General features: G+C 42.2%; 1 long non-coding RNA gene and 1 pseudogene across 1 annotated transcript; one reads left to right on the top strand and one right to left on the bottom strand.

Moving 5' to 3' along the window:
- The window catches only part of LOC127429994 (E3 ubiquitin-protein ligase TRIM16-like), a 534,825-nt pseudogene that overhangs the window by 498,725 nt on the left and 13,400 nt on the right, over positions 1-22,700 (top strand).
- On the bottom strand, positions 7,505-15,969 carry LOC127429826 (uncharacterized). Its single transcript, XR_007895358.1, has 3 exons — positions 15,825-15,969; positions 15,574-15,676; positions 7,505-7,687 (listed from the first exon to the last, which is right to left on the bottom strand). It is a non-coding gene; the product is annotated as an uncharacterized LOC127429826 (long non-coding RNA).

Here is a 22,700-nt window from a genome sequence, read left to right as displayed (position 1 = left end):
GGAAATTCGGGATAAATTAAACGTTAGTTTAGATGAACATACCTCTCAAATAACAGCTTTCTTTTTGACCACAAATCGACGTCGTCAACTCATTGGAAGTTGGAGGTAGACGCTAGCTCGTGTCAGCTTCGTGCTTCTGACTGACCATTATACTCCAGACCTGGCGCCCGCTGCCCGCAACCTGCGGCGCCTGCCTGGCCTCCCGCAGCCTGCCCCTCCCCCCACTGATCAAAGAGCAGCTCACACAGCTTCAGTCCCACCACTACTATAATGGTCAGAAATATAAAACTGACCCTGGGTCAGTGTGGCTCTAAATCAACAAATGACCTGAGATGTCATCTTTGATTGACAGGTGTTTCTATTGGTTCTTCGTTCTTGTGTTGATGAACATGATGAACTACCAATCAGTTCTGGGGTGGCCACAGGGTGGCCAATGAGATTTCAGGGGTGGCCCAGGCCACCACAGGCCACCCCCTGAAATCGCCACTGTCTTTAGCATAGTGCTTTTTCCCCATGTTCACATCATTCAAGCCAACCAATATACATTCAGAATACTGTCATTTTTTTTAATAATAAACACACTTATAAAGTTATTTAAAAAACTGAAACCATTTAAAGAACTATTCAAAGATTTTTTTACATTTATTTTCCATTTATTAACCAATTAAAAATTGTGTTTATTACAGAAAAACTATAATTTTTTCAACTTTTATCAAACCACAGTATTATTACTATAAATGTCTAGCTTGAGTGAATGAACTCCAGATGAGGTTTCTTGTGTCATTCACTTGTGACTCGAGCCTTTTGAATTCATTCAAAAGAGATTTTAATTTCAATAGAATAACCCTATATACATATATATATATATATACACACACACACACACACACACACACACACAGTATTCACTTATTCGTTTAGTAGCCATTTTTGTAAATCACACTTGCGCCAGTTGGTGGCAACAAATGAATATGTTTTATGTGTTTTTGGGTCATTAAACCATTGATAAAGCACAGAAATGTTCATAACGGAAAGAAGTCTAATTATATTTTAGTAAAATCAGCGTATCTACTAAGAGACTTTAGCTGTGTTTAAATATCATAAGTATTTCCCCCGCAAATTACAACAAATCATATCATTTTGTGAACTGCTGTGTGTGACCATCAAGGTAAACATAAAGGAAAACATAGTCTATAAGTAATTACGGGTTTTAATTACGTCCTGATGTCATTGTAATGTCATTAGTCACTTTTAATCGTAATTAATCCAGCCCCTTTCTCTCATTAGACTCGTTTGAGAAGAGCAAGTTCTGCACAGAACCACTCACTGGTGATCAGCGGCAGGTACATGCCGGTTAGAAATATATCTGACTTGCAGTGACGTCATGGTGACGTATGTCAAAAAAGTCTCGTGAGAGTGAGGCGTGCACAGTTGGATTTTTCCAGCTTCGCAAACTGCAAGCATGATGGGAAACATCTTGCTGACCACACAGCTTAATGCTCTTTGGATTAAACAATCATGATGTTTTGCTCTCTTCTAAAAACATTTTTTTATCTCTAATATCATGTTTTAAGTGTATAAATTATATGTGAATATTCCCAACATATGATTGGTATCATATTTCTGAAATATCTAAAATACGTGTCTTTATTAAACTAAAAATGGATGGAAAGACACATCTTATTGGCGAAATTAAATAACAAGTGCATTGAATGTCTTTGTCATCATATTTATTTTCATTTTGAAGCAACAGAATTTATATTATCCATTCTATCAGCAACAGCGCATGAATGTGAATCCCGCAATATCTGCCTTTGATCTCATAGATGTCTGATCCACTACAAGAAGTGGGAACTAGCTGACTTGACTGCACTTATTTCACTCCTCCCCTGACTGCAGCTGTCTACATTCATGGTGAGGCGTTTGGCATCTCAAACAAGCCTCTTGTTAAACGAGATTACCAAACTAAACGAGCAACATGCCTCCTCTCCTTCTTTCAGTCCAAAGACGCTGTCACGCTGATTTCATGAATTTAATGAGTAAATGAGGTGTATTCGTTCAGTGGGTCAAACCAATGATATACTCCTTCACAGCCCACACTCCAATGCTATTGGCTCGTGCTTTAGTCAGTGTTTGATCAGTTCATTTTAATTTAATCATCACAGTATAAATGTAACTGTAGTGGAGGTGATGAAGGTTTTTGTCTCTGTATTTTCATGTTGTATTTCTGTAGAGTTTTCAGTCTTTCTCTGCACCTCCTGGATCTTCAGTCTCACCCAGCATCACTGTCAGTTCTGTCCTGTCTTTTGATGAGGTGATAAAATCTGTCTCTCAACTGAAACAACAACTGGAGGATTTCTGCACAGAACATATTGACAAGATATCTGACAGAGGTCAAATATCAGATATTTATTTACTTTCAGAGATTAATCTAAATAATAAATAAAAATACAAAGTGAAAATGACAGTAACTATGTCTGTTTATTCCCATAGTAACATACATTAAAATTATCACTGATGAACCCAAGACCAGGAATGACCTTCTACAGTGTAAGTCACTATAAAGAAACAAACAACACATGCTACTGTAAGATGCATTTCCCATAATCCCATAATATCTATGTGAAATAACACAAGATTAACAGACATGAGAGCAGGTTTGAGAAGGTTTGGTCTTTAATATCTGTTCAGCTTTATAACAGCCTAAGAAAAAACTTGAGCTTCATTCTTCAGTCTCACCAACAGAATTGTAAATTCAAACTGAGTTATTATTAAACTTAATAGAACTGATACAAAATGAGTTCAAATGTACAGTAAATATAAGAAAATTAAATATTTATACATTATTGGCATGTAGCCAATAACACACAATAACAATGTTATTTATTAAAATATGAGAATTGAGAACACAAATATATATTCTTAGTTACAGATGCCTACTATATAGTATAAGTATGTAATTAAACATTGCTGCTCACCTTCACCCCAATGAAACAAACTTACACACACAGAAACATACAGTATATGCATACACAAACTGACAAAACTGACCAAATTTAATCTAATGACGTGTGTTTTTATCTCATCAGATTTCCGTCAGTTCACAGGGGATCTAAACACAGTGAATAAACGCCTCCGTCTGTCTGAAGAGAACAGAGTGATTACTTACACTGGCACACTCCAGCAGTATCCTGATCATCCAGATAGATTTGATTTTTATCTTCAGGTGTTGTGTAGAGAGAGTGTGTGTGGACGCTGTTACTGGGAGATTGAGTGGAGTGGTGATGGTGGTGTGTTTATATCAGTGTCATATAAGAGCATCAGCAGGAAGGGAGATGGTGTTGAGTGTATGTTTGGGGGTAATGATCAGTCCTGGTGTTTGTTCTGCTCTCCCTCCAGTTGCTCATTCTATCACAATAAAATAAGAACTGATCTCTGTGTCTCCTCCAGCTGCTGTAGAATAGGAGTGTATGTGGATCACAGTGCAGGAACACTGTCCTTCTACAGCGTCTCTGACACACTGACCCTCATCCACAGAGTCCACACCACATTCACTCAAGCTCTATATCCTGGGTTTTATATTAATTCTAAATCATCAGTAAAACTGTGTGATGTAACAAATTAGAAAAGCAGTTTTCAACTAGTTTTGCTTCATGACTCAGATTTTACATTGAACATCAAGTTTGTACCACACAGTAATAAAACTGTTTATTGTACAAAGGGAAAAACTCCTTAAAATCAAACACAAACTGCATAGACCCAACAATAAGCAAATTTTAACATGTCATATAGGCTGAATATGATTTTAGTTTGTTTGTTTGATTGTTTTAGATCATCTTTAAAGCTTGAGTGTTGAGATTTTATATTTCTATAGTTTCATGCAGCCATTAATAAAACACAGATAAATTGTGATCGACAAAAACAATGTTTATCGTTATTTATATCTTTATTTTCTTGAACTTGTGTAGTTTTATTGAAGGTTTTTGAGGATAAGTTCATGTCGACATCTGTCTACTTTGACAGATGAATTTGTGTTATATTGGATTGAGGTCAGAGCTTTGTGATGGCCACCCCAATAACTTGACTTTGTTGTCCTTAAGCCATTTTGCCACAGCTTTGGAGGTATGCTTGGGGTCATTGTCCATTTGGAAGACCCATTTGCGACCAAGATGTTACTTCAATATATCCACATCATTTTCCTTCCTCATGATGCCATCTATTTTGTAAAGTGCACCGGTCCCTCCTGCAGGAAAGCACCCCCACAACATGATGCTGCCACCCCCCTGCTTCACAGTTGGGATGATGTTCTTTGGCATGCAAGCCTCATCCTTTTTCCTCCAAACATAACGATGGTCATTATAGCCAAACAGTTAAATTTTTGTTTCATCAGACCAGAGGACATTTCTCCAAAAAGTAAGATCTTTGTCCCCATGTGCACTTGCAAACTGTAGTCTGGCTTTTTTATGGCTTTTTTGGAGCAGTGGCTTTCAGGTTATGTTGATATAGGACTCGTTTTACAGTGGATATAGATACTTGTCTACCTGTTTCCTCCAACATCTTCACAAGGTCTTTTGCTGTTGTTCTGGGATTGATCTGCACTTTTTGCACTAAATTATGTTCATTTCTAGGAGATAGAATGCGTCTCCTTCCTGAGTGGTATAATGGCTGCGTGGTCCCATGGTGTTTATACTTGGATACTATTGTTTGTACAGATGAACGTGGTACCTGCAGCGCTCAGAATCGGCTCGCAAAATAGCAACTGCACGTGCAAATTGCGTTCTGCACACTGTTGGCTGATTTGCATAATTCCTTTAGTGAATGGGGCGCTAAACTAGTGCAGAGAGCGCGTGCTTGTAAATAGGGCATTTACCAGGCACAATTCATTCTTAGTGAGGTTTTCTTTTACGATCGTTTACGATCATCTTAACGTTTCCAAAACTAGCACTGTAGATCGCTTGTGATAAAGTAGAACGTAAGTGCGTCTTTACGGGAGCTGTCCATTTCAAAGGTGCTAAAACTTTTTTTTTACCTACTACCTACTACTAACTTAGAGCTTCGGGAAACCCAGCCCAAGTATCACCCACGCCGAGCGGGACTGCATGAACATCTGTCTGGTTCTTTCTCCAGAATAAATTCAACTCATTACCACTGCAGTGTCCGGATCCCAGAAATAACTTCATGCTGATGTGCCAAAAGATGAAAATGTATTTCTTTGTTGCTAAATTCTAAACTAAAGTATGATTTAGCTAAATCCTCTACATCCATTTCCTGCATTGATGAAGCTGCTGGCTCTTCGTTCTATCTTTGTGATAATGACGCACCGTTTCTGGTAATTTTGATTTTATTCTCAAAATATTACGACTTTGATCTCAAAGTGATATCACTTTATTCTCATAGTTTTGACTTTATTCTCAAAATGATATGACTTTAATCTTGTAATGCTATGACTTTATTCTCGTAATTTTGACTTTATTCTCAAAATGATATGACTTTGATCTTGTAATGCTATGACTTTATTCTCGTAATTTTGACTTTATTCTCAAAATGATATGACTTTGATCTTGTAATGCTACGACTTTATTCTTGAAATTTTGACTTTATTCTCAAAATATTATGACTTTATTCTCGAAATCTTAGATTTTGTATTTTTTTTTTTTACGTGGCACTAAAACGCTTTTTAACTAAAGTGTTTATAAATAAAATATGTAATAATCAAGTGTAGGCCCAAAGGCTTCATATGTGAGTTAAGAAGATGCTGTGTTCTATTAAAAAATAAAAACAATGTCTGAGAGTAAATGAATAACTGATTATTAATGTCTAGATTGGATAATAAATATATTTCTGGGATGGGCTGTAACATTTTATTAAAATGGGAGTGAAATGTCTTATGTGACTGTATTGGGTTCAAACTTGTACTGGGTTTTGCACTTCTTTTGAACCACATACCGAAGCAGTCACGTGATTTTAAGATGAATGAAGCTTCAGACTTCACAATCACGTTTTTTTCCCCAAAAAACAATTAAAGCTCCGATACAGTACTCAATGTATACAGTGCTTCAATGGCACAAAGCGATTTCAGCTGCCGTTAGGCCTTTATTAATGATATAGTATGTGACACGCTCCTGCTCCTCTGATATTGCAATACGGGATGACATCTCTGGAATGATTCTGCAGTAATTTGCTCTTAAGTCATGATAACGAGAAAACAACTTTTGTTATGTTGAGATCCTGACAAAGTTAAGAGATCAAGACCTTGTATTGTTCTGTTCTTTTGTATTCAAAGTTCTGTAGTTTTTCTCACCATCATTTAGCTGAGTCTCTCTCTCTTCCAGAACGAGCACTGACATTTGCAATAAAATGTAATGTCATGTCATGTCATGAACAGGAGCATTAACTGGTGTTTTTAATTCACAATGGTGGGAAACAATTAACATGCACTCGAATGCTATATTTTTGACAAAATTCTTCTGCTTCTGACAGAAAACACGACAAAAGACCTGTGCTGATTGTCATCTTTCCCCCAGCCCCTTCTTTCATATAAGTACAGTAGGTTGCTAATGACCTGAGGAGTTATAGGCGTAATATATTTGCACTTAAATATACAGTATTTTTATTATACTGTTTCTACAAGTTCACTATCACAGCATATCTTGTAGTTTGCTTATTATGTTATTATTCTTAGATTTTATAAGGTTATATAGGTTGCATAAAATTTATATTAATTAGTAGGAGAGTGCAGGAATAATAAAAAAAAAAGATGTCCATCTAGTTAAATGGGCAGGGACTGGGTGGAAATAACAGGGTGGATATTCAGCGGATAAATTAGCCCCTACATCATCTGTGATTTATATTTATAATGTTATACACTGCAGTGGGCCTAAAAGTTCAATTTTAAATACTTGAAATCATTTTCAACTATTGCACTGTGTCATTACCTCATGTCTCTAGAGCTGCATGTCAAAAACATCTTTGACAAAAATAAGTGCTAACCATTGGATTTCATATTATTTGTACCATATTTGTAAACTTACATTGATTATTTTATTTCTGTAAACATAAATATATTGAAATTTTAAAATGACAATAATTTCCCATATCTCGTCCCTTAACAGGGTGGGCATGTTATGCTTTACCACATATGACTAACACCATCAAATAAATGACAACATAAATAAAACATCAAAAGAGTTAGAAATAACTCAAAATAATTTTGCTGAATGGCTGATGTCCACTTCCAGTGTGTGTGATGCCATTGCCAATTAAAGGTCATAGTATCATGACATAACAGGGTGGACAATAAATAAAAGTACATTTTACCACAATTTAATACATGTTAGTGAGATAATATAATATTAAACTCTTAGTTGTATGGCGGGAAAAAAGAAATCCAATGATTTAGCACTTATTTTTGTCAAAGATGTTTTTGACTTGCAGCTCTAGGGACATGAGGTTATGACTGTGTAGAAGTTCCATGGAAAGGAGGAGGCGGGAGGCAGGTTGCTCACAGGTTAGGCTTTTAATGACCACATTGCTCTCAGCTTTACAATAATAAATTCTTCCATGTCACAATAATAATCTCTGCAACTTCACTATAATAAACTCTCAGCTTCACAATCATAACTCTGGGGACCATCTCTCTGTCGTCTGCTGGCGGTGTGGCTCTTTTATGCCGCTCTCCCCGTGCTCACTGTAATTAGAGACAGGTGTTAAACATAATCTAGCTCAGGTGCTAGATTAAAGCTTACCGCTTTCTCTCTCTCCGGATGGATGCTTGAACACGCCCACGCTGCCACAGACTGCAATAGTTGAAAATGATTTCAAGTATTTAAAATGTAACTTTTAGGCCCACTGCAGTGTGTAACATTATAAATTGTTTTAATATTTTTGCTAAGCTTATTTAAATTGTTATCAGGTGAAATTAAACAATTTAAACACCACAACTTGTACTGGGGACTTAAATGTCCATCGTTAAAGAGTGTTTGTTTTGTTTGTATGTTTAGTTTGCAGTCTCATTCAGATAGACGAGTTAGGTTAGACAAGTATTTTGATTCTGTGCATGAATCGTTCACTTTGAAAGGGTGAGAAGTTGATTCAGTTTATGAGCCATTTGTTTTTGATGGCATGGTTCTCGCTCTCTGAATTTAAAACTTCAGTGGATTTGGCTTCCGAATTTTCCGCCGTGTCTTGCTGCCGTGGTTACACGAGCTCAATCGCATTGAATGACTTGATTGATCTTTCTGATTATGTTCCAAATTCGACCAATACTTTTGTTACATTTCAAAAAGTCCGTGATTTTTCTACAAAGAAAGTTTCTGTTTCTGCACGAAAGTGCTCGGAGTCGCAGTCTACCACTGCTAGTACTGAAACTGACCTGTCGCTTTCCATTGACAGGGCGACCCTTGTCAATGAGCAAAAACATGGCACTTCTCTCACTCTCTTTCAAACTTCTGTGGTGACAAAGGTAAATTGTCTAAATACAAATCCATAGCATATTTTTGGAAAATGGGTTGCTTCAGCAAAAATGATTGGCAGCAGTTTCTGAGCTTGAGCTCTATTCAGTTAATCATTAAGTCATACTTTTGCAATTAGTTGTGCTTTTGTTTTTGTTTGCTGTGTGTGAGACTCCGCAAGAGACATTAGGTTTCAGTACGGCCCATTTGTTTTTTGCAATTTTGCTTGTGCTTCATTTTCGTTTGAAGAAGACGAAGACTTGTTTTGATTTGTCTCGTTTGTTTCGGAAAGGTAAAATTGTATTAGCTTTGATTCAGTGTTGTAAGCTGTGTTTTTCTTGTGTAGTCGAGTCGAAGCTCAGTGCAACTGATTATATAATTTGCACCCCCAACAGGAAAAGAAAAATGCGTTGCATTTCTATGTCAAGTGATTGTATGCTGAAATTGTTCAAAATGTACCTTTCTCTTTGTTTGAAACGCTTTGTAATGACATTGCCCAGCCCAAGGTAAATCAACAAAGTGTTGATTCTTGATGGTGGGGGTGTTACGTGCCGTGTTATTTTGTGTAAGTTTGTGACAATTTGTGTCGACTCTCAGTCAACTGCTAGACCAGGTTTGTAAGGGTGACCTGCCTGTTTGGTTGGATTTAGTTACCCTTCTGTCACTCACTCGCCGTTGTGTCGATGTTGTGACACTAGGGGTTGCACTTGAGAGCCCCAAACACCTCTATTCTTTTGAGAAAAGGCCAATGAGAATTGGCAAGTGAAACTTGCATGCCACTCCCCCAGACATACAGGTATAAAAGGAGAAGGAATGCCCACTCTCATTCAGATTTTTTCTTCGGAGCCGAACGGTTGTACTATCAGCGAGCTGAATACTACTGCTGTTCCATTCACCTCTTAAGAAGCGTATGCTGTTGGATATACGGCGCATTTCCAGCGGCTTTCTCTCCTTCTGCACGACGAGTGCAGATTTCGCCCCTGGGCGCTTCGACAGCGCTAAAAGAGTGTATATTTCTGCTAAAGAGTTAATTTTCTCTATTAGAGCACACACATTGACGTTGAACATCTTTTTAAGATGCGTCTTTATAAAGATGCCTTTCCGTCTTTGTGTGATTCCTGGATGCGGTTGTTATCTCTCCGACAGCCACGGGCGCTGCCTCACGTGTCTGGGCAGCAATCACACTGAGGCAGCGTTTGTGGATGGTTCATGTTCTCATTGTGAGAATATGACCATGGCAATGTTGCGGTCGTGGCTTTCCTTCTTCCGAAGCAGGAAAGCCACTCTAGCTGCGCCCCATGCTGCACCTTCTACCCACGGGTCTGAGGCCGGCCCGGCTGGTGCTGGAGGCGATTTGGGGAGTTCAATGGACTCGGTCTCGCCGGGTAATTCTCCACGGACCTTCCGTTCCCCAGCACTCTTGCTTGCTCCCGTCTGGTTCCGAAATGAGACCAGCCCGCCTCATGGCCAGCTTGACGTCTCTTTCGGGGCCTGCGAGGAGGATGAGTCTTCAATCGCTGCATCGGAGAGCGCACTGGTGATGTCGGACCCTGAGGACTCGACTGGGCTGCTACCTTCGGGTCTGCCCACCCAGTCTGAGGCTGACGCAGAGCTGACGCAGAGCTGACCGCCATGCTTGCCTGGGCCCCCGCGAGTATCGGGTTGGACTGAAACCCTCCACCCTCCCCTGAGTGCTTGCGGCTTGATGATTGGTTCCTGGGTTCGGGGTGCCGCTCACGGCCACGCCCCCCCCCCCCCCCGGTTCCTTTCTTCCCGGAGGTGCACGACGAACTGACGAAGTTGTGGAGGGCAGCTTTCGCTGCCCGTAAAAGACTTCCAGGTTCGTCCGCTCTCACTACCCTCGACAGCGGGGCAGTCCACAGGTACACGGAGGTCCCTCAGGTGGATAAGGCGGTTGCGATGCACCTGTGCCCGCAAAATGCCGCCACCTGGTGGGATCGTCCAGTGCTCCCCTCCAGAGCCTGTAGGACTACGTCTTCTCTGGCAAACAAAGCCTACAGTGCCACTGGACAGGCCGCCTCCACCCTGCATTCCATGGCCCTCCTGCAGGTACACCAGGCCAAGGCACTAAAAGAACTGCATGTGGGTAGTCCTGATCCTGATGTGCTGCAGGAGCTGCGCTCGGTGACTGACCTTGCCCTCTGGGCGACGAAGGTCATGGTGCGAGCACTCAGGCAGGTGATGTCCACCTTGGTGGTCCAGGAGCACCACCTGTGGCTGGATCTGGTCGAGATGAGGGACGCCGACAAAGTACGCTTTCTCAACGCACCCATCTCCCAGATTGGACTGTTCGGCAACACCGTTGAGGACTTCACCCAACAGTTATCAGTGGTAAAGAAGCAGATGGAGGCCATCCAGCACATCTTGCCCCGGCGCGGCTCAAGATCCCGCACCCCGTCTGCTCACCGAGGGCATTCCCCCAGGCGGCCGGCTCCGCCCGAGCTCAGCTCTCGGCCCCAGCATAGAGCCCCCCGCAGGAAGCTGACGCCTCCCGTTTCACGGGCTGGCATGAGGAACCGGAAGGCTCCTAATCGCCCCTGAGACAGACGACCCAGGGAGCGAGACGACTGCTACTGAGCTGGTATCCAGACCACTCCATCCCCCGGTGGAGGGCCAGGAGGTAAATCTTTTGTTTCATTCTCTTTTTTGTTCGCCACACCCCAAACGGGCTACGGTACCCAAATTGTCAAAAAAAGAGCAGTTTTCTCACTCCTTGGGTCACATAATCGGTGTTCAAGACCACCGTTGTCACGGAGACCAGACACCTAGCACTCGCAGCCAGGGACCCGCGAACGCAGTCCCCCCACTTTCACGTGCCCGGCTGTGCCATGCCTACGGCCAACCGGTTGTGACGAGTCTCGAGGATGACCCGAGAGGTCCCCCTCTTCAGTCGCTAACCTGCCCTATGCCAGATACGCAGAGCAAGGTAAGTGCTTCGAGGTCCCCCTCAGTGCAGCCACCTCGGGATGAAGCAACGCTCCTCGACATGGCATCACCTGCTCCTCCCCACCGCGAGGCCCCACCTTCAGGTACATCAGATGCAATTGTCCCTTTAGTGCCCCTCGCCTGGAGCTTGGACGCATGGCTAACGCTTTCCAACCCGTCGCGGTGGCTGGCCAGGACCATCCGACTTGGCTACGCGATTCAGTTCGCTAGGCACCCACCCTGGTTCAGCGCCACTTATTCAGCCCTTGGACAGACCTCATGTTTTTGCGGGCAGGAGTTCCCCTACAGCAGGTGTACAGACGTCTCGTGGTCACCACAGATGCCTCCAAGTTGGGCTAGGGTGCCGTGTGCAAAGGGCATGCAGCCACTGGTTCCTGGACAGGACCACGACTGGGTTGGCACATCAACTGCCTAGAGTTGCTGGCTGTACTGCTCGCCTTGTGGAGGCTATTGCCATTGATCCGGGGCAAGCATGTGTTGGTCTGGTCAGACAACACAGCGACAGTAGCGTACATAAATAGCCAAGATGGCGTATGCTGTCCTCACATGTTGCAACTCGCCCGCCATCTCCTCCTTTGGAGTCAGCGGAGGCTGAGGTCAATGCGGGCCACTCACATCCCAGGCAGCCTCAACACTACAGCGGATGTGCTGTCGTGGCAGGCAATGATCAGTGGAGAGTGGAGACTCCACCCCCAGGCGGTCCAGCTGAATTGGAGTCGATTCGGCAAAGCACAGGTAGACCTGTTCGCTTCCCGGGAATCCTCCCACTGCCCACTCTGGTATTCCCTGACGGGAGCCCCCCTTGGGACAGACGAACTGGCACACAGCTGACCCCGGGGGCTGCGCAAATATGCGTTCCCCCCAGTGAGCCTACTTGCACAGACTCTGTGCAAGGTTAGGGAAGACGAGGAACGAGTCACCCTTGTGGCCCCATATTGGCCCACCCAGACTTGGTTCTCGGACCTCACGCTCCTCACAACAGCACCTCCCTGGCAGATTCCCCGAGGAAGGACCTTCTTTCTCAGGGACAAGGCACCATCTGGCACCCATGCCCGGACCTCTGGAACCTCCATGTCTGGCCCTTGGATGGGACGCGGAAGACCTAATTGGCCTACCACCAGCAGTGGTAGACACGATCACTCAGGCCCTTTACGAGGCAGCTTTATGCCCTGAAGTGGTGCTTGTTTGCGAAATGGTGTTCTTCCCGAGCTGAAGACCCCCAGAGATGCGCAGTCGGGTCAGTAATTTCCTTCCTGCAGGAGAGGCTGGAGGGTCAGCTGTCTCCCTCCACCCTAAAGGTATATGTAGCCGCTATAGTGGCCCACCACGACGCAGTGGACGGTAAGTCCCTAGGGAAGCATGACTTGATCATCAGGTTCCTCAGAGGCACCTGGAGGCTGAATCCTCCCAGGCCACACCTCTTCCCCTCATGGGATCTCTCCACAGTCCTCCTGGGCCTTCGCAGAGCCCCCTTTGAGCCGCTAGAGTCAGTCGAGTTGAAAGCCCTCTCCTTGAAGATGGCCCTCCTGATTGCGCTCACCTCCATCAAGAGGGTTGGGGATCTGCAAGCATTTTCTGTCAGTGACACTTGCCTGGAGTTTGGTCCGGCAGATTCTCACGTGATCCTGAGACCCTGGCTGGGCTATGTGCCCAAGGTTCCCACGACCCCCTTCAGGGATCAGGTGGTGAGCCTGCAAGTGCTGCCCTGGGAGGAGGCAGACCTAACCCTGTCATTGCTGTGTACGGTGCATGCTTTGCGCACCTACTTGGATCACACACAGAGCTTTAGATGCTCTGAGCAGCTCTTTGTCTGCTTCGGTGGACAGCGGAAAGGGAATGCTGTCTCCAAACAGAGGCTTGCCCACTGGATCGTGGATGCCATCGCTCTGGCATACCAGGCCCAGGCTGTGCCCGCCTCTTTGGGAATACGAGCACACTCTACTAGGAGTGTGGCATCCTCGTGGGCACTGGCCCATGGCACCTTACTAGCAGACATCTGCAGAAAAGGCCACAGCTGGCGCGGCCTGCTCCCATGCTAGTTACGTCGCTTCCCCCCTCAGGGATGTAGGTAACTAAATGACGTCTTTTTGGGGCATTGTGGGAGGTTACGTGCAGACTGATGCACCTGCTATTATGCACACAGCAGCTTGCTTGCACCTGCATCAGCAATTCACGTAACACGGTTCACCTGTTGTGGCATTTTTCTATAGGGACCCCTAGTGTCACTACATCAACACAACGTCAAGTGAGTGACAGAAGGGGAACATCTTGGCTACTGTCGTAACCTCCATTCCCTGATGGAGGGAACGAGACGTTGTGTCCCTCTTGCCACAATGCTGTACTAGCCGCTGAAATGGCCGGACCTTGTCTCGGCTCCTCAGCACAAAACCTGAATGAGAGTGGGCATTCTTTCTCCTTTTATACCATATGTCCGGGGGAGTGGCATGCAAATTCCACTCGCCAATTTTCATTGGCCTTTTCTCAAAAGAATAGAGGTATTCGGGGCTCTCAAAAGCGACCCCTAGTGTAACTACATCGACACAACGTCTCGTTCCCTCCATCAGGGAACGGAGGTTACGACAGTAACCAAGATGTTTACTTCTGTTTTTCTTAGAGTAGGTAGGTACGTTTTTCTGTATATTTATTTTCATATTGCTAGGTTAATTATTTCTCTTTATTTTATTAGATTGCTTTGTTTGTTATTTTTGAAGTCATTTTCCATACTGCTTTTCCAAAATCTGTTCACAATAATAAATTATTGTTGAATTTATACTTTGTGTCCTCTAATATTTAGTCTGATGGCTAAGTGGGAGTCGTTCCCTTTACACTTGTTGTGTCCTACCCCAAGAGGATGTAAAAGTGTTACATTTTAAATTATTTTAATTATTATTACCAAGCCTATTAAAATAGTTTTCAGGTGAAATTAAACAATTGAAAATACCACAACTTGTACAAGGGACTTAAATGTCACCTATAATTGTAGGAATTACCCTTATATAGTCCCTCCCGTAGAAGACGCTCTACAACAAGTAAAGACTACCATCTAGAGCTTGTTTACATTAAAACAGCACGGACGGATGCAAAAACTCATTCAGTGTGAACAGTCCCAACTACACTTAAAATGAAAAACACTTTAATACAATGACAGGGAAGAAGAGAGAAAAGGCTTAACATGAAAATAGTGTATTTCTCCTTGGATTAGTGCCGTTGTTTTGGCAATAAATAGTGTTTATCACAAGGGAAATGTAAGAAAATCACATTTAGCATTTTAACTAAACTTGTTTTTTTTAATACAGTTTCTGTTCTCTTTGAGGATTGCCTCTTTGTCCAAAAATTAACCCATGATATCATCGAATAGTATCTTCCAATAATATCATCCATTAAAATCTTATGCCTTGATTATTTACATCATCACTCCTTCTAACAGGACATTCTGGCTTAACTTACTTCAGTGGTGGCAAAAGCATAACTGTTTTATTTTATATGCATAAAACACACTGTAATCACTTTATATGGTTACATATTTTATATTAACTAACAATCATTACTTTCTGCATTAATTTGATTAGTATATTAAATGATTTCCCTTATTTCAGTTTATTGGTCACACACAACACATCCTTGTGAGAAGAAGTGTGTGTGTGTGATGCCACAGGTGGTTTTTATCCTTGAGACTTCCTCTTGAGGCATGCATCTCGATTCACCCCAATACTCCCAATTCCACATATTGTCTGCATCAAATCATGCATTGTCGGACTCTATTCTATTAAAAGCATTCACATAAAGCGCCTTTACAGGAAGACACACACAGAGAGAGACTGTAATTCTCCCTAGCCAAGCTGCATTATTCCACTGATTTGCACTTTTATTATTAAACTGAGTAAATTATAATTAAATCAATAAATTAATGACTAAATATCTAACATATTGAATAACATTCATAATGCAGTTATTCATAGTACATTGATTATACACTGTCATTTTTAGATCATTGCATATTGCATACATGCTAATGCAATCATCAAAATAGACTAACTGAATGATTAAATGAAAATATACAATATTTGTTACTAAACAGAGGTCAAACTCCAGGAGAAGGAAGGAAGAGTAACAAAAACAAGCCCAAACAAAAACAGGGCAAACTAACTGCATGCACCTCCGGCACCCTTTGATCTTACTCTCCCGCTGATCAGCTGATTCAGCGCCGGCCATGCATTGTCTCGGCCCAGCCATGCCCTCCTCCTTGTTACAATGTATTACTGTAGAGAGATGAGAGAGAAGTGAATTTCCATGAGTTGGAAATGAACAAACCAGTTCCCCCAGCCTGTCCAGTTAGACGTGGGGTGTAGATGAAAGTGAAGTTAGTAGAGAGAGCCGAAGTTATGTGTGCTTACTATGTGTACTTACGTGCGTATGGCCCCGACTACATCTCTGGTAATCTCTCTCAGACAATGATTTATCAGGAACGGTTTGCTGGGGAACATCAGAACTTTACTGGGGCTTGATGAAACATGTTACAGTATCAGCATAAACCTCGATGTCGTCGTCAGAGGCGGACCGGAACGCCTCCCATTCCACGTAATCAAAACAGACTTGTAGCACAGAATCTGATTGGTCGACCAGCACTGGATCATTCTGAGGGCGGGTGCTTCCTGTTTCAGTTTCTACCTGTAAGCGGGCAGAAGCAGAATGGAAGAGTGGTCTGATTTACCAAATATTGGGCGGGGGAGGGATTTTTAGCCATCCCGGAAGGGAGAGTAGCAATGCTCCAAAACCTGGTCCCCATGTGTGTTGAAACTGATGTGTTGGTAGTATTTCGGTGCGATTGATTTGAAATTGGCTTTGTTAAAGTCCCCGGTCACAATGAACATGGCCTCAGGGTGCGCGGTTTCCTGCTCAGTTATACTCCCCTACAGTTCCTTGAGTGCCCGGTCTGTGTCGGTTTGTGGCGGAATGTACAAAGCTGTGATAATGACTGCTGTAAATTATGAAAAATTATGAAAAAAAATTAAAATAATTTATGAAACGACAAAATGTCTGACAATTTTTTGCCCATTTAATATTGTAATTTATAAATTGCATATTTGCATGACATTTTGTCGTTTCATAAAAGTATTATTATTTTTTTTTTTTTCATAATTTTTCATAAACAAAACATGTTACTAACCTGACATTTTAAAATACACCCTTGTCCTGAGAACTAGTTTGCCTGAATATTTGCCAGTGTGGTTTTATTGTGTTCACTTGTACCCAGTTGATATTATTATTGCTTCATTGCTATATAGCCTGACACTTCACTGACCACTGCCTGTATCCCTGCACTCAATTTTGGATGGAATACAAAGACTCTTAATCTATTGCCTTACAATTTAATCATTATCATTATAGTTTTAAACACTGTGATATTGGAAAATTAGACCACGTAATCTACATACCATATAGATAAATAATACTGGCTTATGAACATTTATTGTAAAACCAGAGGAAGATGTACTCATTCAAGGTTCCAAAGTTCCAAGGTTTTTTCTCTCCACTAACTAACAATTTATGGATTTTTAAAAAATTATATATATATATATATATATATATATATATATATATATAACTAACTGGCATTCTAAAATCAATGAATAAACCACATGTATTAATCATTATTAGGGTTGTGGAGGAGTCGGGGAAGGCAGAACATGAGACAGAATGAGAAAACAAAAATACAGATACTAAAAATGACAAGAGTTGGTGTGTCAAACTCATTTTAAATCGTGGGCTAAACTGGAATCATCATCACCTTTAGAGGGCAAATTTCTTTATTTAAGTTAAACCTTCAGAGCACATGCACAATGTTGTTCTGTTAGTCCTGAATCAACTTTATAGCCTAATTTAAAAACAAATATTTGGGTAGCACTTTATATTTTGTAACAATCCCTGCTGCCATACATCAGGTTCACCAACAGAGGTCATCATCACCTTCTGATTCCACATATCTGTTGCTCATTCTCTCATTACCACCAGTGTATATAATTTCTGCTCAACTCTGTATTCATTGTGAAGTCTTGCCTTTCTTTGAAACTGTGTTTTTGAGCATTTTACTCCCGTCTGTATTTACCCTGTTGGATTTTTGCCTGTTTATTAGATTACTCTCTCTGCCTGTTGTTTTTGGATTTGATTGCCTGCCCTGTGTACCTGGTTTGGATTTACTGCCTGCATTTACAGGATCTTTGCCTTTGCCTGCCGAATTGGACTTGTTTGCCTGTGCTGTTGAATTTCCTGGTTTTCCGATCCCTTGCCTGCCCACTAACTATCATTAATTTTTATTGTGTATGCTGACTGTGTATTTTTATGAACTCTGCACATGGATCCTAATCCTTCCGCCCAAGGCTCGTCATTAAAGAAGACATTGCTGAACCCAGATCCAGCAGAGTATCAAAATTTGCACTCTGAACTTGCTTCTCAGTCATCAGTACTAATGGAGCACCACAAACAATTGTGCAAGTTGACTTCACTCATCGAGGAACTTGTGAAGTTCATGCAGTCTTCCTCTGCTTCTTCTACATCAGCTGTCACTGACACTGCTCCATCATCTTACGCAACTGCTCCCACCTCAACAATTTCCATGGGTAATCCACGTCTTGCATTCCCTGAAACATTTGATGGCAACCCTGCTCTGTAGGGGATTTTTAATGTAATGTTCCATCTTCTTAGCACAACCACACATCAACCTCACTGAGGAGGCCTGAGTTGCAATCATTACCTCTCTCCTGATGGGTAAAGCACTGAACTGGGCCACTTCTGTGTGGGAGAAAGAGAGGGACTTGCAATTCTCTCTTGAATGATTTAAAGCTTGTTTTAGAACACCATTTTAGTGGAAGGGAGGCTGGAAATCTATTTATTTTCAGTTGAAACAGGGAGAAAGTACAGCCATTGATTACGTCCTCATGTTTTGCACTCTGGGTGCTCAGACTGGTTGGCCAGAGGATCCTCTGAAGACTTTTTACCGCAACAGTCTGAGTAAGTCTTTACGAGCAAAATCGTTATGTCGGGATGAGATTTTGAGCCTGGACCAATATATTAATATATCCATCAAGATGGATAACCTACTCCACACTCACAAATCAAAATATGAACTCTCATCTTTCACTGGTCTCACAACGGGTAATACTGACCCAGAACCCATACAGATTGGCCATACCTTTCTCAGGAGGAGAAATTACGCCGCAGACCTGTGCATGTATTGCGGTCAAGCTGGACATCGGTTATCTACCTGCCCTACTCGCCCCGGAACCTCCAACTCAGCTGCGGTGAGTGAGACTTTTTCTCTTGATCTGACAAACTGTCATCTTTTGGTACCTATTATTATAACACACAAATCCAACAAGATAACTAGTAATGCCTTAATCGATTCTGGGGCTGCTGGAAATTTTATTGATGCTGATCTTGTGAGAGCTCTCAATTTACCTACTGCTTCTTATATTCCACCTCTCCACATCTCAGCACTTGATGGACGGCCAATGGGCACTGCCAACATTCATGATACAACAGAGACTGTCAAACTACAAACTGGGACATTACATACTTCATCACCCATATGCCACAGAATCCTGTCATTCTAGGGTTTCCATGGCTGGCCAAACACAACCCAGAAATCTTGTAGAGTGAGGGGCAAATTCTGAGATGGAGCCAATACTGCCAGGCACAATTTCTCCTCATAGTAACCCCTATCACATGCCGCATCGTGTGTGGATGATTCTAGGATCCCACATGAAGCAAATATTCCCAAGGTTTATTCCGATCTCCAAGAGGCTTTCAGGAAAGCCAAAGCTACCCAGTTGCCCCTTCACCGTCCTTACGATTGTGCCATTGAACTTCTACCAGGCATGTCTCCACCCAAGAGAAAAGTTTATCCCCTGTCGGCACCCGAAATACCATGGAGGAATACATCGATGAAGCCCTTCAGATGGGTTCATTCGGCTATCTACCTCTCACCCCTCCAGCAAGTGTTGCTTTTTTCTTTGAGAAGGATGGGGTCTTCATCCTTACATTGACTATCGGGGTCTCAATGCCATCACCATCAAGTATCGCTACCGTTTACATCTAGTTTCCAATGCTTTGGAACAACTATGTACTGCAAAGATTTTCATTAAATTAGACCTCCGCAATGCCTATAACCTGATCCGCATCCCAGAGGGTGATGAGTGGAAAACTGCTTTCCTCACCAACAGAGGGCACTATGAATATCAGGTGTTGCCCTTCGGCCTAGCCAACTTACCTTTAGTGTTCCTAGCATTTGTTAATGAAGTGTTCAATGACACGATTAACAAATGGGTGATCATCTACATTGATAACATTCTAATCTTTTCTTCCTCCTTTGAGTCACACATTCAACATGTACGGGCAGTCTTACAGCAGCTAATGGAGCATAAACTGTACGCCAAGGCAGAGAAGTGTGAGGTCCATCAGACCATGATTTCATTCCTAGGATAAATTCTCAGTGCACAGGGAGTCGCCGTGTATGACACAAAGGTCCAAGCCATTCTAGACTGGCCCCTACCTAAGTTAATTGAAGAACTACAACGCTTCCTGGGTTTTACACATTTTTACAGATGGTTCATTCGTAACTTCATTGCCCTAGTCACACCTCTCACCTCACTACTCAAATGCAAACCCAGAAGGTTAAAGTGGAACGACAATGCCAGAAGGACCTTTAATGATTTAAAATCATGTTTCACCACCGCTCCCCATTCTTCATCACCCTGATCCTAATCTGCCATTTATCGTTGAAGCAGAGGCATCTGAGTGTGGAGTAGGTGCCGTCCTCTCTCAGCATCATGGAAATCCAACCAAGTTACACCCATGTGCCTTCTTTTCATGTAAACTCACTCCAGCTGAGCATAATTACGATGTGGGAAATCGTGAATTGCTGGCTATTAAGGCGGCATTTGAAGAATGGAGACATTGGCTCAAAGTTGCTCAACACTCTTTCCAGGTCTTCACAGATCACCGCAACCTGGAATATATTCAGGCTGCAAAGCGATTAAATCACAGACAAGCACGGTGGGCGCTATTCTTCACCCGCTTCAACTAGGGGTGGAAAAATGCATTGATGCATCGCAGTGCATCAGTCTATTAAATAAATTTAGATGCATCGATTACGAAATTAAAGAATCGATTATCATTATAAAGTAATACCTAATGTGCCTGTCACATATTACACAAACCTTCTCGCATCAGACATGGAGCAGAGCATGCAAGATTAAAGGGAAAGAAAGCGCACTTTGAAGTAAAGAAAGTTTATGCAGCCGAGTTCACACTGCAAACCTATATAAGATAAAATTAATGGATGGATGGATATAGATAGATAGTTCAGCTTTCTGTGTCATTATTCAAAACTGTTTGCATCCATTGACCAATGCAAGTTCATAGTTGTTGCCTTCTTCCCCAATTGCAATATGTTACTATTGCTTTTGTATCTCCATAAAATTTGTAATTTCTCCATAAAACAGTTTAACCATAAATGGCTTAAATAAATGTGACTGGTGGACTCACATTGGCTGTGAAGGAAAACGCTCACTCATTAATTAATTCTCTTTAGTGAATGCTACAGAATAGGGAGCGATTTCAGAATGTTCTGAAAAGAACTAATAAGTTGATTACAGTAACCTGTGATTGGTCAAAGACACGTAGCAGCCACGAAAATATTAAAAAAATGTTTTATCTTTTGCAGTCCTGCATGAAAATGTGATTTAATTCTCATGAATGGGCTTGACAATCGGAGGCGTCTCCATTTAGCCACCTGGTGCCTCTTTCCCTATCCCAAAATTAATAGGGAACTCACGGTTACCACATCCCGTGTTTCCACCTTTACATGTTTTTACAAATCAGGCTCTATCTAATACAAGTGAATTTGCATGAACCCAGACTGCGTGTTTTCTGGAAACAGCCATTAAAAGTGAAGAGCACTTATTTTTCACCTTCCCGACTCATGGACTTAAAAAGGTTTGACAGGAAAACAAACTGCTCTGAAGAAATTCACAAATCAGACAATCAGTCAAGATGAGAGTGATTTCAGTCTTCTAGGTGTTCAACTATTGGAACTACTGTTTTTGGATTAGAAAATGAAGAGTCGTAAAATTTAAACAACCGATTGCAGAGCAGAGGATGATGTCATCCGAATTTACAAATATTGAAGAATAAAATGCAACATTATTTACATGTCTACCCCATGCATAGCAGATTTATAGCCAATTGAAGTCTGAATTTCAAATAGCAAACTACAGTATCTTTGCTGTGGTCTTTAACTGCTACTAATAGAATCAAATCATTGTCAGAGCGAATCATCACACCCCTAGCTTCAACTTCAAGATCATGTACAGACCTGGTTCAAAGAATACTAAGGCTGACACACTTTCTCTTCTACATGACACCCCACGGAGCATGGAACAGATGGAAACAATTTTTTCACTCATACTTCTTGCTCCAGTCAGATGGGAGGTCATGGATGAGATTCACTGAGCTCAAACCACTGATCCTACGCCTGGTAACTGCCCACCAGAAAAGGAATACATACCCAAGGCCATGCGAACCCAAGTCATACAATGGGTATGCACCACTCCAGGACATCCAGGAATTCAGGGCACCATCAGGCTAGTACAAAATATGTTTTGGTGGCCAACCCTTCTTTTGGATGTTACCACTTTTGTGAGAAATTGTGACAATTGTGCCATGTCCAAATCCTCCAAACAGGCACCTCTGGGTTATTACAACCACTGCCCACTCCTCAACGACCTTGGACTCATCTTTTATTCACATAGATGAATACAATCATACATTCTCATCACAGATTTACCCACTTCCTACAGAAACATAACCATTCTGGTGGTTATTGAATGATTCTCCAAGTCCTGTCGAATTATCCCCCCCAAAATAACTCCCTAGAGCCTCGGAGATGGCTGAGCTCATCTTCAACTATGTCTTTTTCTTCTTTGGTCTACCAGAGAACATCATCTCAGACTGAGGTCCTCAATTCACCTCTTGAGTGTGAAAGGCATTCTGCATCAACATCAGCGTCACCTCAGAATACCACCCTCAGTCCAATGGACAAACGGAACACTTCAACCAGGAAATTGAATGATTCCTACACTCATACTGCCAAAATAATCAACATGAGTGGAGTCGCTTCCTCCCATGGGCTGAATATGCTCAAAATTCATTGATCAAAGTCTCTACAGGTCTGACTCCATTTCAATGTGTCCTGGGCTTCCAGCCTCCATTATTCCCCTGGTCAGG

The sequence above is a fragment of the Myxocyprinus asiaticus genome, chromosome 39, assembly GCF_019703515.2.
Source record: "Myxocyprinus asiaticus isolate MX2 ecotype Aquarium Trade chromosome 39, UBuf_Myxa_2, whole genome shotgun sequence".
Lineage (NCBI taxonomy): Eukaryota > Metazoa > Chordata > Actinopteri > Cypriniformes > Catostomidae > Myxocyprinus > Myxocyprinus asiaticus.
This window is presented reverse-complemented; position numbering and strand designations above follow the sequence as displayed.